The 19,992-nt window shown below is 24.4% G+C and overlaps 1 protein-coding gene across 3 annotated transcripts in view; it reads right to left on the bottom strand.

The window, feature by feature from the left end:
- Window positions 1–15,169, bottom strand: part of LOC129609300 (uncharacterized) — a 236,994-nt gene extending 221,825 nt beyond the window's left edge. For 2 of the 3 annotated variants that reach the window (XM_055521242.1, XM_055521244.1), the window contains exon 1: window positions 15,152–15,169. The gene's annotated coding sequence lies outside the window, so the exon portion shown is untranslated. The remainder of the gene's footprint in view (window positions 1–15,151) is intronic. The other variant, XM_055521243.1, reaches the window with a different exon arrangement.
- Window positions 15,170–19,992: the final 4,823 nt, after the last annotated feature.

Below are 19,992 nucleotides of genomic sequence, written 5' to 3'. Positions count from 1 at the left end.
TATCGAAATTAGGTGAGTTATTGGGTCGTATTATTTGCGAATGTTATTATTATTTTGAATCTGATTACTTAATTGTGTAGATAGTAATCAATGTTAAAATTTAATTTACTTATTTAAAACGATACTTAAAAATTTAATAGAAATATTTATAACTCATATTCTAAATCAATATTTTCAAATTTTTATTTCTGATATTGAAAATCGGTTGAAAATAGGTTTATAATTGCGCGTTACACAAAAAGTTATTTTTAATTCAGAGATAAATATTAACTGCAGAATACTAAAATCCAAATCATTTTCTTACTTGCCTATTTTACCGATGTTTTTTTGCAAATTTCAGAATTCTTGATTACTTAGTCTATTAACCACTAATTTGAGCCAATTGATTTCCTGATAAAGTCGTAAAAATATCACACATAACCAATAATAAATTGATAAAATTTAATTAAGTGCTAAATATTAACAAAAATATTTAATTATTAAAGCTCAACAATAACAAAAGCAAAAAAAAAAATATTACAATTCAAATATTTTTATCACCTAGATGCTTATTATAATATTATTAAAAAAGTTAATTTATCGTTTAAAGTTCACTAATTACAAAAATCAACTACCTACACATTCATAATATAGTTACTTTCCTTAAAACATAAGTACATGTGGAAGCAGAAAAATTGTACAAAGTTTTTTAGAAAAACAATTACACCTGTATATTAGCACTCATCACAAGTCTCCATCATCACATGGTGTGAATTGAACAGTTATGTAAAAAATATAACTGACAACAGTTAATAGTGTCCCATAGCCTTAAAATTACATATATTTACCTATAAAAGATAATAAGTTAATTAAAATTGAGTAGAGAAAAATGTCTTTCGTTACAACAGAGAACGGCTAATAGCGTGGGCAACGGCAAATTTAGCTGTATATTCATACAACCAAACATTTTTGCAGAAGCCTCAGAACATGACACGTCACGAAAAAAATTTTGAGAATTTTTTTGTTTTACAGCTGCCACTGAATATATGTCAATTGATTCGCTCTTGCTTTTTTTTCCTCTTTCCATTTTTGCTCTTTGAAAGCCGAGAAGTTTGCTCTTTTTCTGCTTTGCTGTAAGAAGACGAGTTCACACGAATACCACACAAATAATTAAAAACTGGATTCATTATGGGGGCAGAGGCTGGTAAGAAACGATGTATTTAATTTTTTATATTATGTTCAGAAAAGAGGTGGAACACACGCATTAATTTTGTTTAAAAATAATTCAACAAACCTATCACCAATGACCACGCTTAATCGAATATTCAAATGAGCTTTTAAACTCTCAAATAAAAATAACTAATAAAAGCGCACGCCGGGCAAAGAATGAAAAACTATCTTAATTATCTATAATAATTCATTGAAGTCGTTATGCTCTTTAAGAAAAATTTCATCACTATCTTAAATTTCAGTGTAAAAAAAATATAGGTTAACTATGATTTTTAATATTGAAAACTAAGTAAGTATAGAATTCTAAAATTAAAATCTATCATGGCCACCTACGGTTCTTTACCTACATTCATAACTATTTTTATACAAATAACAACTAATATACTTTTTTTTATTTTTAGGATTCACAATTAAAAATTTTCAACATAAAATCTCATTTGATACGTCTAACAGCAGAACTATAAACGAATGCTCAACAACAAAAAGAATGAAACATAGTAACAGAGAACACAACTACTTAATAGTAAAAATAAAACAAAAACCAGTAAGAAAACAACTGACATAAATAATAGTAGGAAACAAAGAATCTTTCAGTTTTGGATAAAGAAGGCAGAATTTGAAGAAACAGAAATGAAAAACATTTTTTTTTTCATTTTAGTTTTTATTGTAAGATTTTATCTTTAGAATACCAACGACATCACTAATAATAAATTTTACATAATAACAAATATAAAATGTTGTATAAGTGTATGTGTGTATGTACTGACATAAAATATACAAGTGAGAATACATACATATATAACATTACAATTTTCTTACATAATTTTTACTAACCTACTGCCAGTCATATCTGACGTAATAAAAATTTGCTAACAAATCCAAGTTAGGCGTAAATTGTAGGTTATATATTTGTTGATATGCACTTGTGAACTTACACATGTAAATACATACTTAAATTGTGTTTGATATAGTTAATATTTTAAGTTAAAATTTGAAGTTGAGTCAAAATATAAGTCAACTACATATAAGGTTAACGTAATATTTTACTCTTTTACTTTGGATCATTTGCGTAAAATTCAGAAATGGATAACCGCATATGATCGTTTTTGCTAATCACAATTATCCAAAGATTATTTGCCGAATCTCGCACTAAAATTTAGTTCAAAGAAAAGAATGAGAAGTTTTATGATTTGGAATGAAATTTTCTCACTTTGTTATGAAAAGTTTTCAACAAACCTAAAATTTTGCTTCTTTAAAATTTTTATTAGACGAAGCACTATCTTTGAGCAATATTTGTTCTTTAATAACTGTTCTTGTGGAAATTTTAAGTTTTCACCTATTAAAGATTGGGTTGAATATTGTCTTTATCCAATTTAACAAAATTTACTACTTATTAATTACAATATCATTTAATCATTTGCCTTCCTCTTTGATAAATAACATTCCTTTGATAAAGAACTTCCATCTTTTCCAAAAAATTATTTTTTTTACCCTAACGAAATATCATTTCTGTTTTTAGTTTTTATAAAATGCTCTCACCATAAATTTTCCAAAAGAAAAAAAAAAAAAACTTTCGAAGTTTTATTTCTAATTCAATTCTCAGCGTTTTCATTCGAAATTAAACTTCGGAAAATTTTGTCCGCCTGTCCCTCTGTTCACAAGATGTTCACGCCATTCAAAAGAGAGAGCGACTGTAAAATTCTATAATCAATATTTCTTTAAAACGTAATTTTTACAATCTCGTTTTTCTCGTTCATTTTGTATACAGATTTCTTCGAAGGGTTATTTTACATACGCTACACAAATGTAGAAGAGAGCAATTTTTTTCTAATACAATACTCGTAACAAATTATAGACAAATGTAAGGTTTGTGAATTAAACGTTGCCCATAACCGGTTTTTCGCTTAAAGTTTAAAGTAAATTTCATAAAGCTACAAAATAATTTCTTTGTAACCTCTCTCCCTTAATTAGAAAATTACTTATTACCTCACGCACTTATTACGCAATAACTATGTCAATTTTTTGGCCCCTATTTCTTCAACACTATTAGTTTCGAATGAAGTTCTAGAAAAAAGTAGATTCATAAAGCAAATGTGCTATTTCCCTAACACAGGTTTGATAGACTAGTCATAGGAAATTAACTATAAAATTCATAAGAACAACTTTTCAAGAAGGGTAAATAAGCAGTTAAGCATAATGATTAAATCGGAAAAGGAAATAATAAATAGGCTGACTAACAAATTTAATATTTTTTCATTATACCTAAAAAAAAAATATGTAAGTAGTTAAGTAGAGTAAAAGTAAGACCAATTACCAAGTAAGTAACAAAAAAGTTTTAACATTAAAAGATACAAAATAAGAAATAACTTCATTTTTTGCTAGTTACATGTAAACATACTATACACACTTTCATAATTTATAAAAATAAGGAATGAGTTTAATTGGTTATGTAAACATTGTGAACATTAAGTAGTTACAAAAAATTGAGAAACTTAATTTACTTCTAAGATTTAATAGTGATGGTCAAAAAAAAAAAAACTTTAGCTTATAAAATTTTATTTTTATTATTGTAAAAGCTTGTAGCTCTACTACAAATTTTATTTTGAATACCGTAACATTTTCTTACATAAAATTTTCTTTCAAATTTAATGCCACACAAGTTTTATTTTTGGTGCGACGATCAAATTTTTTTAATAAAACGGTATATATTTTCAATTACGAAATCTCAGTTTAATTGTCCTTGAAAATGCCGATTTTCAGTTTGGTAGTGTTATACTTATATATCGTAGAATCTTTTGTATAACAGTATAACAAAGACAAAACTATTCTTCCAAGTTACTTATAGGAACATATGATCAAGCAGTTATCAATTAATTGTTCTGATTAATGATACTCGTATTATCGATTATATTTTGTAATAAGTACTAAAAGCTCCTTCCAAATCCAAATAAACGGCAAATATACAATTTTATTTGTTCCAATTTGAAAAAGACTTTCTTTCAAAAATAAATTCAATTTTCAAAATGAATTTCATATTTTAAAACGTTGGGTAAGAGTATAAACGTATATATCGATTCGTTTGAAAATTAAGTGGAGCACAACAATTCAATGTGTTTCCAAACACAGATCATGTTAAGTAAAACTCTGGCAAATTTTACCTAATTTAGAAAATAGTCATAACATAGATTTATTCGATTTATGGAAAATTTACTTAAATTTTCGAAAATGATCATGCTTCAAAAGAAACTGTTTGCCGTTCTCCCAAATTTTTTAAAATGAAGGAACATTAATATGAGAGTTCTGATCTACACTACATAATATACAATTGAAACAAACTGGTTTATTTTAATATTTAGACCCTTATATTATAAGTTTTGAGTTATTTATGGGAATCCGTTCTCAAATTCCAAAACTTAAACATATACATACTTATATTACAATTTTTCTTTAACAAATTTCGTATATTTTCTCTATATAATTTTAAATATTAAATAAAACAAGGCAAGTAGTCACTAAGTCTATGAAAAATCAAAATATTTTATTATTGATTTATATTTATTAGTTTTTAAAGTCATTTAGATGGATACATACACATACTTAAGAGTGTATAGGTACTTAATTACGTTTATATTTTAAAAACTACCCAATTAATTTTCCTAATCATCAGTTTATCTAAAAGTTCCACTATTTTTTCTTCAAAAATTCTTTTATGTACTTAATTGGTTCCATGTTTCTATAATAAAAACAGCAATGAAAAATAATTTTAAAAATAGATAAAATTATTAAATTATGATCATGATAAATGAGTGTTGCCATTTCGTCATGAAAATTCCCCACATTTTTTTTTTTGTTTATTTGCCAAATATAAAATAGTAAATTCATAATTTGCTGCGAGTATATTTAAAAGTGTTCTATATCCAAAATTTTGTATAAATTATGGGGTGTGAAAATTTGAGAAATATGTTGATTTATTTGTTAACCAACAACCCTAATTCGAATGCTTGTCTTTAATTTTCACGTATTTAAGTATCATATTCTTCCTTGTATTATTTAATTCTTATTGTTTTGCATGTCAGATAAATTAAGTAAGTACATGAATTATCAGAATCGATATGAATGTCTAGAAAATTAAGTATGACTTAAGTATAGAAGATTTAAATTTCGATAAATTTATTAAATCTATGTTAGTGAGTGATTGTACGCAAATGATTTTAATAAATATACAATTTTCGTTTTAATCTCCAAAGAAAATATTTACTATTCCATTGAACTCATGCGAACAGTTTTTTAAAGGTAATAGCTCAAATTATCAATTACTATAGCCTCAAATGTGTCCCCGTTCTAACAAAAGCATTTGATAAATAAGGCTTACTAATTAATATTCATAATTATAATAATTAATATACTAATTAAATATTATTATATACTAATTAATATTCATAAAATTCAATTAAAGCCTATTGAAACCACTTGAGATGATCGAACGAGTTCTTGTACAAATCCTATTCCTTCTCTCTACAACTCTGATAGAAAAATACACAATGTTAACTTGAAATTAACAGTTGATTCGTAATGTTTTCTAAGTAAGGAAAACTCACATTTAAAAGAAACAAACCCATAACATCTGGGTTTAATTTAAAATTAAATACTGTATCCATTTAAGCAATGGCTGTTTTTATATTATGCTATATGTGTCTACTATATTTTACTACATAGGTAGTTATTATGTGAAAATAAAATGATAAATACTTACGTATAGATCATATCAGATACCTTCTATATTATAAGTATGTAAGTATACTTAATAAGTAAGTACGCGAATTCATAAGTAAGTACTACTTACTTTTTTTTGTTGATTCAGCTGATTTTATTTATTTTTAAGAGCTGATTAACCTTGTTATGTACGTATATACATATACTTAGAGATCATATCATAAACACTGTAAGTACACAGTTAAATACATCATAAAAATTTCCATATATATATATATATATATATATATATATATATACTTATATATATACATACATATTTCAATATTTTAATATTTTATGTACGTAGTTTTTGGTAACAATGGTCAAAATATAATAAAAACAGATACAGAGAATAAGAACAAAAAGAAAAAAATACTTAAGAACTTACTTATGAGTTATGTATATTGAATACACATTTATATTAAATACACCTTTGCATACATAAATAAGTATAACAATTTTATGTCATCACTAAAATAAAATAACTGAAATAAAAGTAAATAAAAGTACTTAACACAGTTTGTTTTAACGTAATTAAGTAGCATGGCTCCTCTTTTTTTATAGAATTTGCAAAAATTTCAACTTATTATGAAAAATGATTCATAAATTCTTATAAGATAAACTCAGTTAGCCATATTTAAATATTCAGCTCATCATTGAGAAAATTTCAAAAATAAATAGTTAACACATTTATTAATTTTAGAAATTTCACTTTAAATTTAAATTAAAGCAAACTTTTCAATATACAATTAAATGATTTATTACAAAGAATCCTATAATAACGCGTCACAATTACAAATGTTCGTCTTATCGAAAAAAGTTTGCATGAAAACAGGAGCACCTGTCAAAAAAGAATGCAAATTATTTAAATAAAGTGTCTGTTTTTTTAAATTTTGAATTCCCCATTATTAGTAAGTGCATAAGAATGCATTCTTTGTATTTAAGTATATAAAATTTTTCCATATACTTAAATAGAGTAGTAAATTTAAAAATAATTATTTTATTTAAAAATGATTTGTAAATAATTAAATTATAGGGTAAAAATGTAATAATAGGGCAATTAATTCGATAATAAACAATTAGTATGCAATTGTTTTATAAAAATATTTGACACATTTTGACATTCAAATAAGCATTTGACATATTTTGATGTATTCACATCAACATTTAACATATTTTGTGCGGAAATAACGTTATAATATTTCAAGTATAAAAGAATATAAATAGCACTCAACTGGCTTAACGACATACCTACTTAATACTGACATTCTAAAAAATAATCGAAATATGTAAATTTCAAATACTCGTATTTTGATATTTTGAAGATTTATGCTCAAAAAATTGGAGCTTAGCCTAACTAATTAAGTACTCAATAAATTTTTCACAAAATTTTCTAAATGTATATATATATAAGAAACTACTCTTATGGGTTCTCCCAAAACATTACCAAATAAATTGAACACCTAATAAAATTGATATTCAGAGAGAATATCTTAATTATTTAATTTACTAAATATCTTTTGAACATTCTCCCAACAAAAACTTTCTTCTTTATCTTTGACATAAATACAAGGTAAAAATACATAAAATAACTTACTTATAATAACTTTAACTTCGTTCAAGAACATAAAAAAGGCCCAATTAAAAAAACGACTTCTTTTATAAGTGAAAATTTTCCACTTACAACAAAGAGATTTTAATAAAAGGTAAAGAAATGGAAATTCATAAAAAGCAGCAAAAGAAAAAGATTAGAACCGCCCCAATTAAAGTAAATTATTAAAACGAGTCACCAAAATCCTAAATAATTAAACTTTGTAAAAATAGGTTCCTATAAATAAAAAGATATCCTCATAATTATAACTAGTTATACCCTTAGAAAAGTTCTAAACCGAAAACAGAAAAAAATTATACTTTATCCCAGATTTTGTAAAAAAAAAGAAAAATATTTAAAAATTCCCTAGACAAACTACGAATTTATACAAAAGATTAAGGAAAACTGAAGGAAAATGAGAAAAATTAAAACATGAAAAACAAAAAAAACAATAAAATTATGAAAACTATTTTCACTCTCTTCTTGCTATTTTCAAATCTTTATGCTTCTTTGCCTTCTGGTAGATCCTATTATCTGTCCTCTCCGCATTCGTTTTATACCTACTACTACCATCTTCATTTTCACATGCCTATGTTTATGTTCTTTGAAAACCACCCGCCACATTTTTAACAAAACTTATGGAAGGATTTACCTAAATTATATACATACATATATATATATATATATACACACACATATATATATATATATATAAAAGATATATATATATTATATACATGAATACGCACACATTAAAATATTCTTCGAAAAATTGTCCTTAATAAATGTTAAAGTCCTAATTTTGTAACTCTTACCTAAATATTTGTTTGTCGTCTCCTCTATGTTCCTTTCATAATTTTAATAAAAATGTTCTTTAAAAACTATTTTATTTATTTTTGTTTTTTATTATTATTTGCAACATAAAATTCAAACATAATTTTAAATATTAATAAGTTTGTAAAAAATAATATTCTCACAATAAATAAGTAAAATAAACACCGTTTAGTTAACTAACTATTTAGGCAGAGTCAAACAGTATGAAAAACTGTACATATAAATTATGAGCATACTAAATGTCACACAACAGCAGCATGTACTAGCTCTATAAACCATAATTATTTAAAAGTTAAGTGTTGCAATCTGATTTTCAGTGGATACAAGAAATCTAAGAAGTTAGGTTTTGTTTATATCCCAACTAATAAGAAAAGAAAATTTCGATTAAATTCTCCAGCTTTCTTCGGTCTCAAATATTCGATAATAAGAATGAGAATTTATACACTTTATGAGATCGGAGTTTGGGAATGTCATTTGTAAAGGATGTTCACTACAGTCCCAGAAAATTTAACTGAAATTAATTTGAGTCTTCTTTTTCAACGAGTGCCATATGACTTTTGAATTCTTTCTTAACTATGACTTCTCTTGCAACGCTTATGAGGCTTCCTATAAGTATAGACTCAATTTTGATACTATAAACGTCTACAGGTTTTACACATTACCTCTATATGAGATATGGGAGCATATTTACTAAAAATGGTTGGCTTAAACTTTGTAGAAATATTGACTGATTTCTACCACATAGATGTAAGTATTTAACATACAGCAAAACTGGGTGGCAAGGTAACCTTATTATCTGTCGTGTATACTTAAGTTAGTGAACTAGATTTTATATAATTACTTACACGCGAACAAATATTAGGAAGCGTGACTGATATTGATTATTCTGCGAGCAAACATAATTTAAAATACATCTTGGGTTCATTTTAGAAATAATCTACAGCTATAACCACTAGATTCATATATGTCAGAAAAATTTAACGAATTTAATCGTTTGTTAAAAAACCTACATTTAGATTTGGATGCATTTAATCATTTTATAATTTTTCTTTCTATTTTCTAATAATATTTAACTAACTTAACCTATTTTCATAAATTACTGATTTCTAAGAACGAATAAATTTAATTTGAGTTAATAATGTACAAAATATGTGCACATAATGTATAGTATATTTACATATATATATACATAATAAGTATGTAAGTACATGAATGAGCCAAACGATCATAAGGATTTACAATTACAACTAAAATAATTCCTTCTCTTAGGCACTTATGTAAGTGTATAAACGTAGTTGTAAATGTATCCCTCTTTTTTTCTGTTTGGTAATCCTTTAATTTATCTTGTTACTAAGCCAAATAAAATTCCTTTAAGTTTTTACATATTCTCTACATAAAGAACACAAAATAAATATTCGTATATGTATGTGTTTACATAATATTAAGGCGCGGTGAGTTTTTCAATTATTTAATTCGGTATGTTCAGCTTTAAGCTTTCAAAAAGAGTAAAAAAAAACCAAATAAATACGAAGAGACAAAATAAATGCAGTCCTCTGACAAAGGTCTATTTGCTTAAATTCTGATCCTTAAAAATGAAATGGTTTTTTTCTGTTTTGAAATTTGATGAATTTTTGCTTTCGTATGTGTTATTCACCTTTATATTTAACAAAAAAAAAAAAACAAAAACAATAATTTTTTATTATATTTGCATATTTCTTAAATAAATAGAGGCACTTGGTAGTAACAACTGATCTGATTACATATTTTGAATTTCTGATTGTATTTGCAGAAACTTCTCGACTTCAAATTAAATTCGCACACACTTTTTTTAAAAAATTCAAGATATTGCCATAAAATTTATAATTTTACTCAATTGAATAATTTTTCACGTATGAAAAATTTCCACAGTGCCATTACTGTTACCTTTTAATTTTGCATTATTCACCTGAAATTTAGAACAGAAGTAGTAAATTGTAATTTGGATTCTAAACTTAAATTTTTAAATCTAATTTTAAGCGACAACAAAAAAAAAATTTTAGAAAGCTATTCAAAAAAATATTTTTCGATGCAACAATTGGAACAATTAACTTCTGACAAATTTTGGCATCGCAAAATACTCAGTTGTTGCTGATAACATTCTGTATAGAAAAATGCAAAACTTTTTTAACCACTATGCAAACGTTAATTTTTTTACAAAAGAGGACGGGCTGCATTATTGACCTTGATAAAAAACTATTAACTTTGACATAGAATAATGACTTGAAACCAATTTTGTCAAAAAAAAAAATAAAAGTATGATCTATATTTTTATATGCAAAATATCAATCGCAGAAATGCGACAGTAATTAGATTTAGATAAAAAGAAAATCTAATTTAAAATTCGAGTACAATGAAAACAATTTATTACAATTAAAGCTAATGCATGCATTACCGAACTCATGGGCTATAGCAGAAAATAAGGCAAAGATCTAAAATCAACCGTAGATATCATTATACACTACTTATGTCCTTTTATTTATTAAGGAACCCATTGCAAATTAAATTATTTTCAAAACCTTACATTTCGTTTTGTTACAAAAAATCAAATGACATATAAAATTACTGAAAAGAAACAATTGTTAGCTGTCAAATTAACTATCAGTGAGAATAAATAATTTTCTATAATTTGAGCATTTTGAAAAAACTGAGAGTTCTAAAAATTTTTTCTTTATTCCCAATTATGTAGATATTTATATATACTTATGCATATATAAACATATTTAAACATTACAGGCACATACTTAATATATGATTATATTTTATATACATAAAATATATAAGTATATATACTTATAGGTATACGGAATTTATTTTTTCGTAAATATTTTTTAAAATTCTTTAAAATAAATTTTTTCCTTATAACATTTCATATACACTCTCGTACAAAAATTTTTGTATGAGTTAGAAAATTTTAAGTGATGGCTAAAGTACGAAAAAAAAACAGAATTTTAAGCAACTGACTACCATCATCAAAATGAATAAATAAAAAGAAAAAACAAGGATACGTAAGGACGAGAATACATTTTGAAGCGATGTAGATGAGAAAAACTCTTGGAAAAGTTGATGATGCTGGAATGGAAAAAAAATCATTTTTGAGCATGCGCAGGGCAAAATTTTTTAATTTTTGCTTTTTCCTCTAACACACGAAACAAAAAATGAAAAAAATTAAAATGTAATTTTTTTTTCTTTAACTTAGGAAAAATCTGAAATAAAATAAAGAAAATGATGATGGTGGGAACGTTGGTGTTTGTATTGCTATTGATAATGATTAAGTATAAAGAAATTTTTAATATATTTACATATGTAAATGCATATGGACGCGTATACATATAAAATACCTCGACAACCATATTAAAATATTTTTCCCAAACTTTTGAATTCTCTTAGACTTTTCTGCCAATTCCTTGAGCTTAAAATTTCTGATTATGATTGATAACTCAAAAATCTGCTACGTATTCGTACATATAGTTTTTCATGTACATATAATGCAAAACTATAAGATTACAATGATTTGAAGAGATATTTATTAAAGATTAGAAAAGAAAAACGGAATATTTTGTTTGCTTACGGTATGATTTCCAAGCATTAAATATACCAATGTAAAAAAGAACCAATGTGAAAAAGAAAACCTACTTACTTAATAATGATATTTTGCTTCAAAAAAATATTTGGACTAGAAATAAGTATAAAGGATTCCCTTAAATCACAATATTAAACTGAAATTTTCAACTATTCACAAAATAATGCCATTATAATAAATGCATACTTATTTGAATATAAGGTCTTTTGGTCACACATAAAATAATTTCAGTAAATTTTACGTCATTCTTATCATGTACGTACAAGTAATATACGTAAAGTTAAGAGTAATATTCTAAATTTTTGCTAATATTAATTTCAAAATTAATTGTGAAGTCGCACTTATAATGTATATAATAAATGAATTATGTACAAAATATTTTTATTACTATTAAAATACTAGTCTCAAATCTAATGACTCTACAGTAGTAATCTTTGTAATTAGTACCATAGATATTACTCAAAACAATCTTTACGTCAAATAACTTCTCAATGAAAATGTAACTCGTAAAACGTACAAGTGTCAAATACATAGAAATAATACAAAAAGTACAAGTTCAAAATATTATCAAAACAGTTATACTTAAAGTAAATCAATACTCAAGCAAAACAGTATAAAAATCTTATTATTAATGAGACTCGCGAGAGAAGAAAAATGTAATAGTTCTTAGTTTGCAATTATGAGGTTTCGATAATGTTATGTTAATTAAAATTTAATATTAAGTAATTATTGATATTCCAGTATTAAAAATATATTTACAATTTTTATCGTTTTGGGTCTTTTTGGGAATTTGTAACAGAATCGTATCTTCTTCCTATAATGAAGCATTTAAGAAAATTTCGAATTTTCATTCTAGTTTGACAACGCGATTTTGTATTCGCGCTAAATTAAAACATTTTAACATTAAATACTTAGCATTGTCTTTTTTTCCTTACTTGCAAATTTTATATTATATGCTCAACACGTGAAAAACCTAACTAATAATAATAGCATTGTGTACGTGGTTATTATAAAACCATTGATTAGTAGTTCCTACACTTACCAATTAAATAATGATTAAATTGTTTTGACATTTCTGAAGCAGGAATACCCAATTACTGAAATTTACGAGATTATTTTTTTAATTATAAAAGTAACTAAGTTTGAAGTACTTATAATTTTTATCTAATTAGGTAAATTCGCACAACAAGTATCATACCATTTTTATCTATACATAATCTGGTAAATATTTTTATTTATTTTTAATAAATTTTATCATTTCTCACTACTTTTGGCAAATTTTTGTTATATATGTACTACATATTTATAATTTGAATTCAGTCAATTAAAAAGGAATGAAATTATTAAAATACCTAGATAATTCCGTAGAAGACGTTCAAAGGAATATATTTTGAATTAATAAATAAATAAATACTATTTTCAAAGAGCAAAAAGGATTTACTTAATTGAATTATTTGATAGTTGTTCTATGCAAATTGAATGTATTTAAACTGAATATCTCGGGAAATGAATAAATATCGTTGAAAAACGGGAACAACTTTTCACACTAAAAATTTACAATTGTCAACTACCTAAATATATGGAATCTTAAGTTAATAGCATATGTAACAATAAAAAAACAAAAAGTTCCTGACTCATAAAAGAAAATTTATCATAAATGTTATACTATCGAGGATTTGGCTAAGTATTGTACTAAGTCTAGATTTTGTATGTGATCAACAATGCCAAAAACAATTAATGTCGCGTAATTAATAATTTCAATTGAATAATTAATAATTCAATATTAGTAAGTAAAATGTTTATAATAACAAAAATTGCAACTGAAATTTTTGTTTTTTGTGCAAAATGAAAAATTTTGAATAGGATAACATAATTTTATTTAATGAAATTTTGTCAAATAATAAGTAATTTGTTGCTAAATCTGTTGTTAACCGGTTGCATATCAAAAATTATAAACAAACGTTATGAGTATACGAAACTTATTAGGCAAAGGTTTTTTTGTATAAATTGTTGATCTCCGTTTGGTGACCGTCACATGCAATTGTTGTCGACAGGCATTTGACTTTATCGAGTACCCCTAAAGTATGTGATATTTTTGTAGTATCCATTGCAAAAAAGAAAATTAATTACCAAGTGTTACCATAGTTTAAAAATAATACAATTTATTTCAAATGTAAGACGCAAAAAAAATTTTTTTTCTTTAGTGTATATTAATATGACAAACGACTGTTAATTTTATGATGGGACCATGGGAGTAAAAGTATAACTCACATACACATAAACTGATACTTAAATTCATTTAATGTTTTTCTCTTATTCTCTCATTCATTCATGCGATTTAAATTTCTCTCATATAAATACGGAATATCCTTTTTATGACTTTTATAATATTATTTTTGTACACTTATACAAACATTCGCTTTCATAAACACATATACATATTATATTATACATATCCATATGTGAATATAGGCATTGTTATTTTTTTAAAATCCCAAAAGGGAAATTTTTTCCAATAAGAAAAATTCTTAGACAGCCGGAAAATTTTTTTAATGTTTTCTTTTTCTTCTTCTCAAATTTTAATTTTTTTCTTATTTTATTTTATGTTTTATTGTCACTTTTTGTTTTCTTAAAAGTTGAAAAGGGATTATTATTGTCAAAGAGAGAGAGAGAAAAAAAATAAAAAGGAATTTTTTTTTTTCAAAATTTACATGGATTTTATGCAAGCAGATGTATGTATATTACGCAAATATAAAATAAAGATATCTATACATAAATTTTAAAAGGACCAAACAGAGTATCCATTTAAGAAAAATCTGAATTTAATCCAAATAAAAAAAAATTGTAAATTTAATAATTTCTACAAATATTGAATAAAATTTAAGGAATACTTATAAAAAGAAAAATCCTTTTCATATTTTAGAAAATTCTAATGAAAATTTCAGTGCTTTAGTAAAGATTTATTGAAATATTTTTTTAAGATTTCAACCCAACCTACCATTAAATTATTATTTACTTATCTTTTATAGAGAAAAAATACATACATACATGAGCATACCTACGTTGTACGAATATAAAAAACAAAAATCCTTTGATATCTCATCCAAAAACAAGAAAGGAAAAAATTCGAAAAAGTTACCTACCAATTTCACTTGTACAAGTATTTGCGGTGTAAAATCCAATTGGAATTTAATTTTTTTTTAGCAATTTAAAAAAAAAAACACTTCATTTACAAATTTTTTAACAATTTTTTTTTTACAAATACTTAAGTATTTGAGTTGAAATTTTATGTATTCACTTTTAATAATCATATGATGTTTTCAATTAATTTCAATTGTGGAAATTAATGTTTTCATGTTTATTTAATTATATTAAATAATTAAAATTTAATAAATTTTGATTCTTTAAGCACATTTGCACATCCACACAGTAAAAAATTTAAAAAATTAATATATTTTTTATGAATTTTCGAGATGATTTTTAAAATATGCGACTACAGCGTAAATGCAGTAGGTACGGTACAGCAACAAAATTTCTCTAAATTTTTTTTTTTTATAAAATACAAAAATATGTAAAAAATTTTCCTCTTTTCTCAATTATAATTTAAATAAAAATTATATTAAAGAACAAAATAATTAAAATTTAATTTAAAATTTTCACTTTTTTTTTTAAATTTTTTCCAAAATTTTTTAATTTAATTTTTTCTACCAAACGAACTCTTGTTTCTTGTAAAAAATGTACACTGATACTAAAATAGCTGCAAAAGGAGCAAAATATTAACAAATAAAAAAAAAAGTTTACAAACACAAAAATAGGCAAAAATGAGGGAGCTGACTTAGTATAGTGAAAAATGTATAATAGTTTGTTCGCCGTAGTAAATATATATGTATGTATATATATGTATGCATATATATTTTGGAGGAAGGAAGAAAGCAAGTAGATAAATAAATGTAAATAAGTTGGTATACAAACAAGTAAAATAGAGAAATTTCATTTGTTTTATTTTTTTTTTTGGCTGTGAAAAACAATAAATGAATGAAAAGAAGAAGAATAAAAAGAAAAATATGAAAAAGAAAACGTCAAATTTCGAAGAGAGACTTTCTTGTCTAAAAATTAAGAAAAGTGTTACCGCTTTGGATTTTATGAGTTTATTTTTGAGTTTTTTTTTTGTGATATTGTAATATATACATTTACAACTTAAAGTTGGAAAAGTTTTCCATTTTTTAATTATTGGTGTGAGAGCATAAGTCAATTAATGTGCTAATTAATAATTATGCAGTAGGTAAAAACAATAAAATATAATATTAATGATTTACTTTAAATAAGTCGTTGGGATAGACCATAGCACCTACACGCAATTGATGCCTTTAAATATCAACCTTGTGAAATAGCGAAACTTGTTTTTACTTAAGTATTCACATTATTTTTCAACAACAAAAAAAAATGCCCATATAGATAAGTGCTTTTATATACAGATTGATTCTGAAGGATTTACAACAACATATTCCATTGGTTAGAGGATCTTAAATGGGTAAAACATTGGTTCCGGATTGGGTGCCGGTAGAGAAAACATAAATTTTTTCCGAAATAAATGAATTTCATAGGAAAATTTGGTGTTTATTGAGAAATTTACGAAATTTTTGAATAAAGGAATATTAAATTGAATTTAATTTTAGTTTTATCAACATCTGCTTTAATTTTTATTAAATTTTTGGCTTACAATATTTGTGGTTTTTGTCCTATATCTTCTGTGCCATAATAAAATTTTTTAATGCTTGACGACTTAAATTAAAGCTTAAACGGCTGGACAAAATTCTATAAAAAATTTTCAAGATTTTAAAAATTTTCATTACGAAATTAGCTAGTTAGAAAAAACTGAAAAAATCTGTGTATAATCAAAAAAACTTGGATAAGTAAAAATTTTGTGAAAATTCGTTAAAATTCCTGGATCTCGGAAACTCTCGAGATTTGGCACCCAGTCCGGAACAAATGTTTCACCCATCTTCGATGCTCTAACCAATGGTGTATGTTGTATAATTTTCTGAATTGCCTTGTATACTCGTACTCACACAATAGAAATCTCGCTTTAAGGAAAACTTTTTAAAACCATTTTAAATTTTTAGGGTTCTCCGAGCTATACTATGTTTTCCACTCGTGCCTTTCTCGTTCTCATCTTAAATGCGATTAACAGTCATGGTCACCCTACTGCAATGTCCATATTAACAGAATTAAGTCTATTCAAATTATTTTTTTTGTAATTTTACACTATGTCTTCTTCTTTGGAAAGAAGACCCCATTTTTCTACTTTATGAACACAGGCTTAAATTAATTTTCTTACCAATACTTAGTAAAAGATTTGACGCCTAATCTTTTCACAGTTCCCTTTAATTGAGGGAATTCGATTATAGGACATATGGAACTGTCAGTACGATCCTGAATTTATGCAATAAATAACTTTAAACACAGGTTTGACCTATCAAAGACTTAACAAAGACTTGATAAAATAGCTTTTATTTACGGATATTTAAGTAATGTTTTCTTTATTTTTACCATTGTTTCATGGTTTTCCACAGTGTTTAAGTAGTAAAAATATTTTTGTTGTATAATTTTAAGTCATTAATTAAGTATATTAAAGGAATTTGCTAATGCGCATATTCTATTCTATAATTCCGTAAAAATGTTTTAACTAAACATAAAAAAAAAATAAATAAGTAAGTATGTAAGTAAATATAAATTAATATTTACTTATAAAATTCCAATTAGTATGTAAGTAAGAATTACTAATAAAAAGGACTTATTAACTATGTGTACTAATGTAAAAGCTAATAAAATATTCAAAATCACAATTTTAAAATTGAAATTTAAAAGTTTGATCAATAAAAAAAGATCATATAGTTCGGTGGTCTAAATTTTTGCTACGTTTATACTTAATATACGCTACTTAATATAAATTGTTGCAACAAAAATTAGTTACAATCTCGAACTGTGAAAATTTCTATAATTTCTAAATTGAATAAATTAATTTGAAATCCCGAAGTTAATACCTTTTTGAAAATTTCTTTTCTGCTTATATTAGTGAAATTTCGTTAAATTTTCATAGGACATTATTGCCAGGTTTTTACTTATTCAATTCTTGCTATTTAATTATTTAGTAAAAAAATTTTAAAACAAATAACTTACAAGTATTCAAATCACACAAAATTCAAAAATTGCACTTACGTACAATTTTTCAAAACAGAAAAAGTAAGTAACAATTTACTAAATATTTATTTATTTATATTATGAAAATTATTATCTAAAGATTTGTTTAAAAAAATTTAATAAAAGCGAATATTTACTTTTATGTAGGTAGGTAGTTAGTTATGTAGGCAGGTACCTACTTATTTCCTTTCTTGCTGCTTAAGATAAAATATTCCAAAAATTTGAAAATTTCTCTTCTTGTTATCCTCTGTTTTCAATGAAGAAAAATTATGCACTTTTAAGTAAGTATTAATTTTTAATACTTATTACTTAATCTTATTTGAACTGCACTGATTTATAAATTTTATTCAATTTTAATATTTTATTAATTATTATTATAAATAATACACATATACCAATTTATTGATATAATTTAAATTATTTTACAAATAAAAAAACTACAAAAAATTTTTTAGAAATTATAAAACATTTTATATATGTAATCATGTATGTATGTGGGCGATATTAAAAAACACAAATTATAATTTAATAAAAAACACAAAATTTATTTCATTAATTATTATTAATTTTTAGTAGGTTACAAATTTAGTATTATTAATTTTTTTGTTATTTTTATTAAATAATTTCAAATCAGTTATCAAGTTTCCAAAATCTTTAATTGGAATGATCAGAAATTAATCATTATCAATTGGATAGTGGTGATTTATTTTGAAAATGATCTAGGGTCTAGGTCTATTTCAAATGAAAATGAAATATTACTCCGTTTCGATTTAAAATAGGTACCTAGTTAGCTAACCAAAAATTCGATTAACTGGTTAATCGCTTAATTTCCCTATCCAACAATATGTATCAATTTCAGCTCGCAATATTATTATTTTGAAAGTGATCAAATTTACTTTGATCACTTTCAAAACAAGGCATTCAAAGCATCCAATGAAAAAGGATTCACATGATTCACATACAGTTCGTCCGGTTGCGGCACAACCAAAATACACAAAAATGTACAATTTGCTTTGGAAAAATGCCTCTCACGGCACTAATGTGCATAATCTAAGAGTAACGACCTCTTTCAAAAGAGTCAAAATAATGCCATTTTCATACAAAAAATAAAGCAACACTCATGACCTTTTAAGAAAATAAGTTTTTAAATTAAGCTTTAAAATATTTGCAATTATAGTTACAATCATAAACGAATTTCTTATGTTGTATGTATGATTGCAAATATTTTAAAGCTTAATTTAAGGACTTATTTTGTCAAAAGGTCGTGAGTGTTGCTTTATTTTTTGTATGAAAATGGCCTTATTTTTGGAGGTCGTTACTCTTGGAATGTGCACATTAGTGCCGTGAGAGGCATTTTCCCAAAGCAAATTGTACATATTTGTGCATTTTGGTTGTGCCGCACCCGGACGAACTGAGTGTATGCGACTCATGTAGGTATGTACGTGCATTTGCAAGTTAATTTTATTTTTATTTTTTTAATTTTTCTATACTTAAAATTTTTGTTTTAAAATTTAATGCAATAAATTTACACGAAAAAGAAGAAATATTTATTTTTATGTTTATTTACCAAATATTATAAACTTTTTAAATAATTAAATTACAAGTTTTTGATTATTTATGAATTTAATTTTTTTAATCTATTAGGTATTAATTATAAATTTTAAAAATATAATAGAAAAGACACTCCGTAAAAAAAATTTTTCAATAAATTTTTATTAAATATTTCATATTTTTTTTTTGTTTTCTTTTCTCTCAATTTTATTTTTTTTCTATTTCTTTATTT

The sequence above is a fragment of the Condylostylus longicornis genome, unplaced genomic scaffold (genome assembly GCF_029603195.1).
Source record: "Condylostylus longicornis isolate FDR11 unplaced genomic scaffold, ASM2960319v2 ptg000038l, whole genome shotgun sequence".
In the NCBI taxonomy this organism is placed as follows: Eukaryota; Metazoa; Arthropoda; class Insecta; order Diptera; family Dolichopodidae; genus Condylostylus; species Condylostylus longicornis.
Note: the sequence above shows the minus strand (reverse complement) of the source record. Positions and strands in the feature narration are given on the sequence as shown.